Source organism: Daucus carota, chromosome 3, assembly GCF_001625215.2.
Source record: "Daucus carota subsp. sativus chromosome 3, DH1 v3.0, whole genome shotgun sequence".
Classification (NCBI taxonomy): Eukaryota; Viridiplantae; Streptophyta; class Magnoliopsida; order Apiales; family Apiaceae; genus Daucus; species Daucus carota.
In genome coordinates, this window is record NC_030383.2 from 4,152,033 (window position 1) to 4,160,138 (window position 8,106).

Below are 8,106 nucleotides of genomic sequence, written 5' to 3' on the forward strand. Positions count from 1 at the left end.
CATCTTTGTTGTATATAGATCCATAAATTGACTAATATATATATGGACTGGATATGATGAAAATCATATATTGTTATTAACAGAAGAGGCAGTGCGGAACTTTAGAAACTCCTCAAAATCTTTATTATGGATCTCAAAATACTATAGTTGTAGTAATATTTCTCTTCATCTTATTTCAAATTCTCAAAATTAATGATTCTTGTGCTGTTGTTGTGATTAAATAATGGTATCCTATTATTTCAGTCACACAAAAAAATGTTGACATCAGACCATCTGCCAAGGACTGGAGAGGTGGAAGAGCTTCGATGCAGGTTAGTAGTTCATATTTACATTGCTCTCTTACTTTAAAAGAGATCTTTTGAGCTTGCTGAGTTTTAACGTTAATTCTAAAGCCTAAGTTCTGAAAGTATAATAAATAATATAGTTAGTAAAGTTGTTATCAAAATTCTATCTTATGAAATTTCTGTTGCCACAAAATCTTCAGATTACGAGTCCAATTAGAAGGAAACATGGCAGCTCATGCAAATCATAAGCTTCAGCACAGCGGTGGAGAAGAATTTGAAGCTGATTTTTTTTAGGTTTACGACGTGGTTCCGTATCTTGGCATAGTTGGCATAATTGTGTATATTTTGATTGCATGTCGTCGAATATTGTGGCTTGTGCAAAATTGGAACAGATGGATGAATATTTGTAGTAGTTGATGTTTGGATTAGATGAAATGTTGTATTTCTTGATATTTAGATATTGGTTGGCTGGATTTGTAAACAATTGATATTATGAAGTAATTTGATTTGGTAGTTTCTTGGTTGGGCAAAAAAACTATGTCTAAAGTGCAAATTACACATCGTCCACTCTAAATATATTGATGTCTATGTCTATACTTTACATCAGATAAAACGCCATAAAATGATGTCTGAAATGCCTTTAACATCGCCTAATAAGAAAATAACAGATGTCTAAAAGTCTTTTTAACATCACCATCTTGAAAGAAAATGATGTAAAATAAGCTTATTGACATAGATTATATAATACTAGATGATGTCATATGGTTTTTTAACATCACTACTTTGTTAGATAATGATGTCTTAATGTGGTTTAAACATCAGTTTTTTGTCAAATATTGATGTCTATGGTGTTTTAGACATCAGTTTTTTGTCAAATAATGATGTCTATGTTGTTTAAGACATCGCCTTTTAGTCGATGTCTAATATGGTACAATAGACATCACCGACAAAGACATCGCCTAAAAAAAACCAGGACATCGGTTTTTAGGCGATGTCTAATGCAAAATTTCTAGTAGTGTCATATAAAGTTTAAAGTATTGTGGTCAATATTAACCGTAATAATAATACGTATATTGCTAGTCGCTTTGTTTTTCATATCACATATGTTTGCTTGTTTATATATTTATGTATTTATCTATTTGTTTTTTTTATTCTCAATTATAAAGTCGTCGAGCTGACATTTCTTTCCGGTGAGTATATTTTCTCTTTATCTAGTTGGTAACGTGTTGTTATTTTGTTTCCTAAATTTTCTCATTTTTTTTATGTTATTTAGTGGCTAGTTAATATTATTTTCTAATGATCATATTGATATATGCATTGGTATTTCTTTTGTAATTTATCAAGTTTGTTTCTTGTGTTTAAAACTACATGAAAATGCGGATAAGGCATTACATGTTACAAGTTTGTTAGGTCCTGAATAAGGCGTAAATTAAGCTAGAAGGGGGTTGAATAGCTTAATATCCAATTTAAAAAATATAACAGCCTTTTAAAAATATTTTCCAAGTTTTAAATATTTTTACCGTGTTGTTTAGCAATTATATGTGCGGAAGTAAAGAGCAAATATCACACGGTCGATTTTATCCTGGTTCGCGATGGAGCAACCTCTAATAGATTCTCTCACCCCTGGTCCAGTCCCCGAGCTCCTCTCCGGACTCGAGATTTTTCACTATAAGAAAGATGTACTCCTTATAGCCGGCGGAGAAGCCTTTACAATCTAAACTTACAAATATTTATCTTGGTTCGTAACTACCCGTTACAACCTCAAAATAAATGTAAAAACCTCTACGTAACTTATCTTCAAACGTAACTTCCCGTTACTTCTTCAAAGTCGGTGTAGAACCTTGGTGTAGTCTTTGTATTCCTAAGCTTTTGCGGGTCTTGGATCTTAGGTCTTAGATCTTGGGTCTTTTCTTTTCTTCACGGTGCAAAGACGACTAACTCCCCGTTAGTTCGTCTAGGACTTGGGTCTTAGAACAAGAATCACCTCACTTCACTTCACCTCACTGCAAAAGTTAGAACACAATATCTACGAACAACAAACAAGTTATAAAAGATATGTTTTGAACTAGTATGTTACTGTACTAGTTCGGAGATGACAATAATATTCAAGTTATAAATATTATAGTCAAGTATAGTATACTTTCTTTGGATCTATAATATAAGATCAAGTATACGTTTAATTACTCCAAGTATAGTTGAGTTGGGAGTAATTAATCAAGCCTTTTCTTTTAAGCAAAATATGCTTAAGGCTACACAAGTATTCTTTTCTTTTGATTCAAAAAGTTGATCAAAGAATACTTGGTTTACAAAACTCCGTTTAGAGATATAATGAGAGATCTCGGAGATTGTAAAATATCCTTTCTTTAACTTCTTGCACAACTTGATAAAGCCAAGATAAATAAAATGTGGGTGGCTAGCCTCTTTGAGTTGTGCTCTTTGAAGTTTAGGATATAGAAAGCTTCCTCGAACAATAGTTCGGAATATTCGATATTTTCCCGAGATAATAAAGTTAAGTTAGTGCGGGATCGAATATGCTTTCTTTAGCTTCTCAAAGTTTAGCCAAGATAATAACAACCAATAAGTTGCTAAACTTTGCTTTTGAAGCTATAGTGATTAAAAGCTCTTTTGTCGTAAATCTTTCTTCCACACAACACTAAGGTGATAGCTACTACAAGAAACTGGTCTATCAGCGACCAAAAGTATCAGCGACCGCAAAGTCTGTTGCTAAGATTGAACAATAGCGACGGCCTTCCGCGACTGCAAAAATTCTGGTCGCTAATACCCGATCAGCGACCGACAGCCGTCGCTCATTTGTCGAACAAAATTTCTTTGCCCCAAAAAAATGGAGGGTAAATTGGCGCCAACTCTATTAGCGACCACTCTTTAGTTGCGACTGAAATCAGTCGCAAAAAGTGCCACATCATCATTATATCAGCGACCGCACGTGGTTGCTAAAAGTCGTCGCTGTATTTTTTTTCCCAAATTCTTTTTTGGCACACCACATGTGCAACAAGAATTATTAGCGACCAAATGCCGTAGCAGAAAGCTCCACGTCATCAATTAGCTACGGAAATTAGTCACGAAAGGTGGTTGCGGATGTAATTTTTATTTCTTTCGATGATATAATATTTTTATTAGTTATAACTTAATAAAAATCTTTAAATTATAAAAAAATTATTTTTATATGATATTGTTAGTTATGAATTTTCGAGTTACCTATTTTTAAATTAAAATTTAATTATGTTTATTATTTCAGATTAACTTTATCATAAATTGAATATTTTGAAAAAATATATTTTAATTTAAAATGATTTATTTTCTCGATATATCTCGCGTATGACTTTTCGCTACCTACAGATACTATATTATTTTCACTTTAAGCTAAGTAGAAGATGTCTACAATATTTGATGTATTGTAAAATTGTTATAAACTTTAAAAAATATAATATTTTTCCATTAATTTTATTAAAATTAATTATTAACAAATATATTTAATGTTCATTCTAAAAGTATAAGCATGTGCCCCTTTATTTTTCACCGAGATACAAGTTGTTTTATTGTTATGTAAAGTGAATAATGATGCCCTGAATTTAAGTATTTGTCTCATGTACTAACTTAATAAATATTTAACTAATAATACTTTATTTATTTTTCCCAAAAAATATATTTAATTATTTTAAAAAATTAGAATTACCTATTTTAAAATTGAAAATAATTTATGTTTATTATTCTAGATTAGTTACTTTATTATAAAGTGAATATTTTAATAAATATATTTTTTAATCTGAAAATGAATTAATGTTATGATATATCTGGGGTGTAGGAATTAATTTCGCAACCTATAACTAATAAATTAGTTTCATTTTATACTATAATAAAAGATTTCTCGAATTTAGATATTATAAAAATATTATAAATTGAAAAAAAATATAACCTTATTTTTATTAATTTGACTAAAATTATTTTTTTCAACAAATATATTTGTTCACATGAAAAGTATAAGCCTATTCTCACTTATTTTTCACGGAGATTGCGCTACACATTATTTTATTTTTATTTTGTGGTGTGAGTATATGCTGTCTTGAATTTAAGAATTGTCAAATTATATTAAGTCATAAAAGATCTTAATTAATAATATTTTTATTTATTTTACTAATGTTACATATTTATTTATGAATATTTCCGATATTAATTGTTAAAATTTTCATTTAGGAAGGGACCAAACTAGTCTATGTGAGAGGATTAAAGTAAATCCAAATTTATTTTATGTGATTAATTATATAATTATATTTTTCTAGAATATTTAATTTTAATTTTGTAATAATATAAAATTGAAAATTCGAGATCTTTGGGTCTTCTCGCACAACAAGAAGTGGCGGGCTATACGGAAGCAAAAGCGGGAGAAATGGGAGGGTTTCTATATATCGTGTGTCCATCCCACGGCCATATCTATCCACAAAACGTTGATCCCATCTACCTGTGTGTCATGGCATAAATCATGATACTAGTTCTTTCCAGTTTCATTGTTAATTTTAATTACTTTGGAGGTGTCAAATCTATGGTTTGTTATTTTTTATGTTATGGTACAACATAGTATGGTCGGTACTTATGTATTTTGAGTTTTTGGAGGGTGCCCATTTAAAAAAGAGGGCCAAGCAATCTTTTTTCGTAGCTTAAGGCATCCTAATTGGCCATACTTGTGTGCTGGATTCTTCTGGTCCTATTACAAATCTTTATGATTGGCCGGTTTGAGTTTAATTATCTTTTCTGATAACTTGTTCTGCACTTCTTTTCAGTCATTCCTTATTTTTTAAGTGATTGGTGATCTTGATTTTGTATATGAGCTTTTCACAAGACATGGATGATGAGAATGAGAAACTTTTTAGGAGGATGAATCCACCGAGGTTGCTATAATCTTTCTGTTCATGATCTTATTTTTTATGCATAACCTAAATATTCTAAAATTTACTGAACTTTGTTACTTGTATTTGAATTTGCAGGGTTGTGATTGATAATGAGTCCTGCAAAAAATGCTACTGTTATTGTTATCCAGGTATGTCTTTTTGTAAATTCTGTATGTGCACCTTCTTGTCATTAATGGAGTTTTAGTTTTTTCTATTTTTCTGACTTATATTATATGTAATATGGTGCAGGTGGATTGTGCTAATGAGCATGGAATACTATTCGAAGTTGTTCAAGTCCTACATTACCGTTACTGAAGCTTGCATATCTTGGTGTTTATGTTTTTATATGTAATATTTGGATTTGGTGATACTTGATAATATGATTTTTTAGCGGATAAAACTTTTTATATATAGTATTTTAAGAATTTTATATTTATGTTTATATATTTGTGTGTAAATGGAGATATTTGTAATATCTTTCTTGGAAAGCATGGGCAATATAAATGCTAATTCTATAAAATACAAAAAAAATTGAAAATTATGAAATCAAGTATCAGCGACCGTACCCCATCACAAAGGAATAAAACAATAAGTAAAAGGTGCAGAATAATAGCTACTGCTTCCGGTCGCTAATAATGGTCGCAAATTTAGCAACGGAAAGACCTTCGTTGCTGAAGTCGGTCGCCAATTCAGTGACGACTCGCGGTCGCTGAAGTAGGTCACAAAATTTTGTGACCATTATTGGTCGCTGATGTGGTCGCGGACACGTGGATTGGTGGCAATCAATGCTGACTCAGCTTAGCCACCACGACGGTCGCTAAAAGCGGTAGCTAAAAAGTCGGTCGCCGATGTTCGTCGCAAAAGTGCATATTTGAGACCAGATTATCTGCAACCATGTTTAGTGACTGCATGCGGTCGCTGATGAGCTTTAGCTACAGAGCGCGGTCGCTGATATGCAGTCGCAGATAGACCATTTTCTTGTAGTATGGAAGGACGACGATGCTTTTATCACAAATCTCTTATAGAGATTAAGTACTCTTGAAACTATGTTCAAATCTTTTGTCTCTTTGAAGAGATCGAGTACTTCCTCGGATGTTCTTTCTTTGTTCTCTTTAAAAAGAGAAAGATATATATATCTTTTATATCTTGAACAAATCCGGATCTTTTGGTCTCTTTTAGAGAACCTTGTTGAAGAACTTGTAAGATGAAGAGAGTTTAAGTACAAAGTCCTGCAACAAAATGGTCGGTTAAGACACAAATAAGAAGCTAAGAAGTAACCACTTACGGGAGATGACCGGAAAAGTTCGCCGGAAAAATTCGCCGGAGGTTCGGCCGGATTTTGGGCACTTGGACGAACTTGGGCAGCCTTTACGGAGGCTTGGGAGTGGTTGTGGGTGAGCTAACTTGGTGGGTTAGAGCTTGAGAATCAAAACCTTGTATATATGAATATATATTTAAGAAAGAGAAGGTTTTGGAGATGAAGTATTAAAGAGAGAGAGTATAAACTTGAAAATCTTGAACACTTCTAAAAATCTCAGCACTTTCTTGGCTCTTAGCTTGGGAGTATTTGGTGTGTGGGAGGTGGGTATTTATAGAGGGAAGTGAGTGGAGTGAATGGTTGAGATGAAAGGAAAATAAAGGGTGGAGATTGAAAAGGTGTGGATTGTGGTTTTGTTGTGTTTGTTTGCCACTTGCATAATAAGACAAACAACTTTATGGGAGAAATCTCAGCTGAGTTGTGTCACTAAAAGACAAACACGCTTCCCGAGAATTTGATTAATAACGTAACTTTGTATCGTTATTAAATGCGACGATTTTTCGAAACCTCCAATAAATTACCCCAAAAATATGATAAATCATAGAATATTGGAAAATGGTGATCTGGAAATTTTGGTCAATTTTGGTCAATGTTGACTTGGTCAAACGTCCGGTCAAAGATCCCAGTCAGCCCCTAAAAATAGCGTCCGGACCAAACTTCTCAGAAAATTACGAAACTTTTACTATGCACCAAAAACATTATTCAAATGATCCATCTCAAGTTTCAAGTCATTCTAGCAAGTAGAAGTATTTTATTTGGATTTAAAACGATAAAAACCGGTCTCCGGGTTTGAATAAAATACGATTAGCCATTTGCGAGTTTGAACAGAACTTTGGCTAATATTTTGACTTGAGTAAACACTTTGAAATATATTTCCTTGAAGATAAAATATTTTGAATTTGAAGGAAATATTTTGAGAGTCTAAAATAATTTATTCCGTAAAATAATAAATTGAATAATTGGGAATAAATTACTTTAAAATAAAAGACTTGAGTAATAGATTTTTGTCTTTTTAAATAAATGTCAAAAGAGTGTTCTAAAGAATATAATGAATGTATATTCCTTGTTCAAGCTTCTTTTGCATTTTGCTTTTGCAATTGTAAAACAAGAAGATACCATTAATCGATATTTCTCGTCCGATAAATTGCGATGTAAAAACTTTGAATACTCCTTAGAAAAATATTGAAAAACTTTTTGTAAACAAGGAGTATCATTTATATTTATATGATATAAATATAATTTTGGAAATTCTTTTTGAGCTAGTTTGACCATTTGACTTTTGACGGAATCAATTAAATAAAGATGTCCTATTGGAGAGGATTCTAAGTGAATTTAAATTTTATGTAAGTTATGCAAATATCAAAATAATCTCTTTATCGAAGATGTCCTTTCAAAGTTGTCCCACAATGGTTTGTGGGAGGGCAGAAAGCTTAAATATAAGATATTACATGTCACAAGTTGTCCCACAATGGTTTGTGGGAGGGCATAAAGCTTAAATATAAGCCGTGAGAACAGCTACAATAGTATAATAGTATAAGGTTTATTTGGAAGATGTCCAAAAACAAAATCAAACCGTGCGAGTCCAAAACGGACAATATCA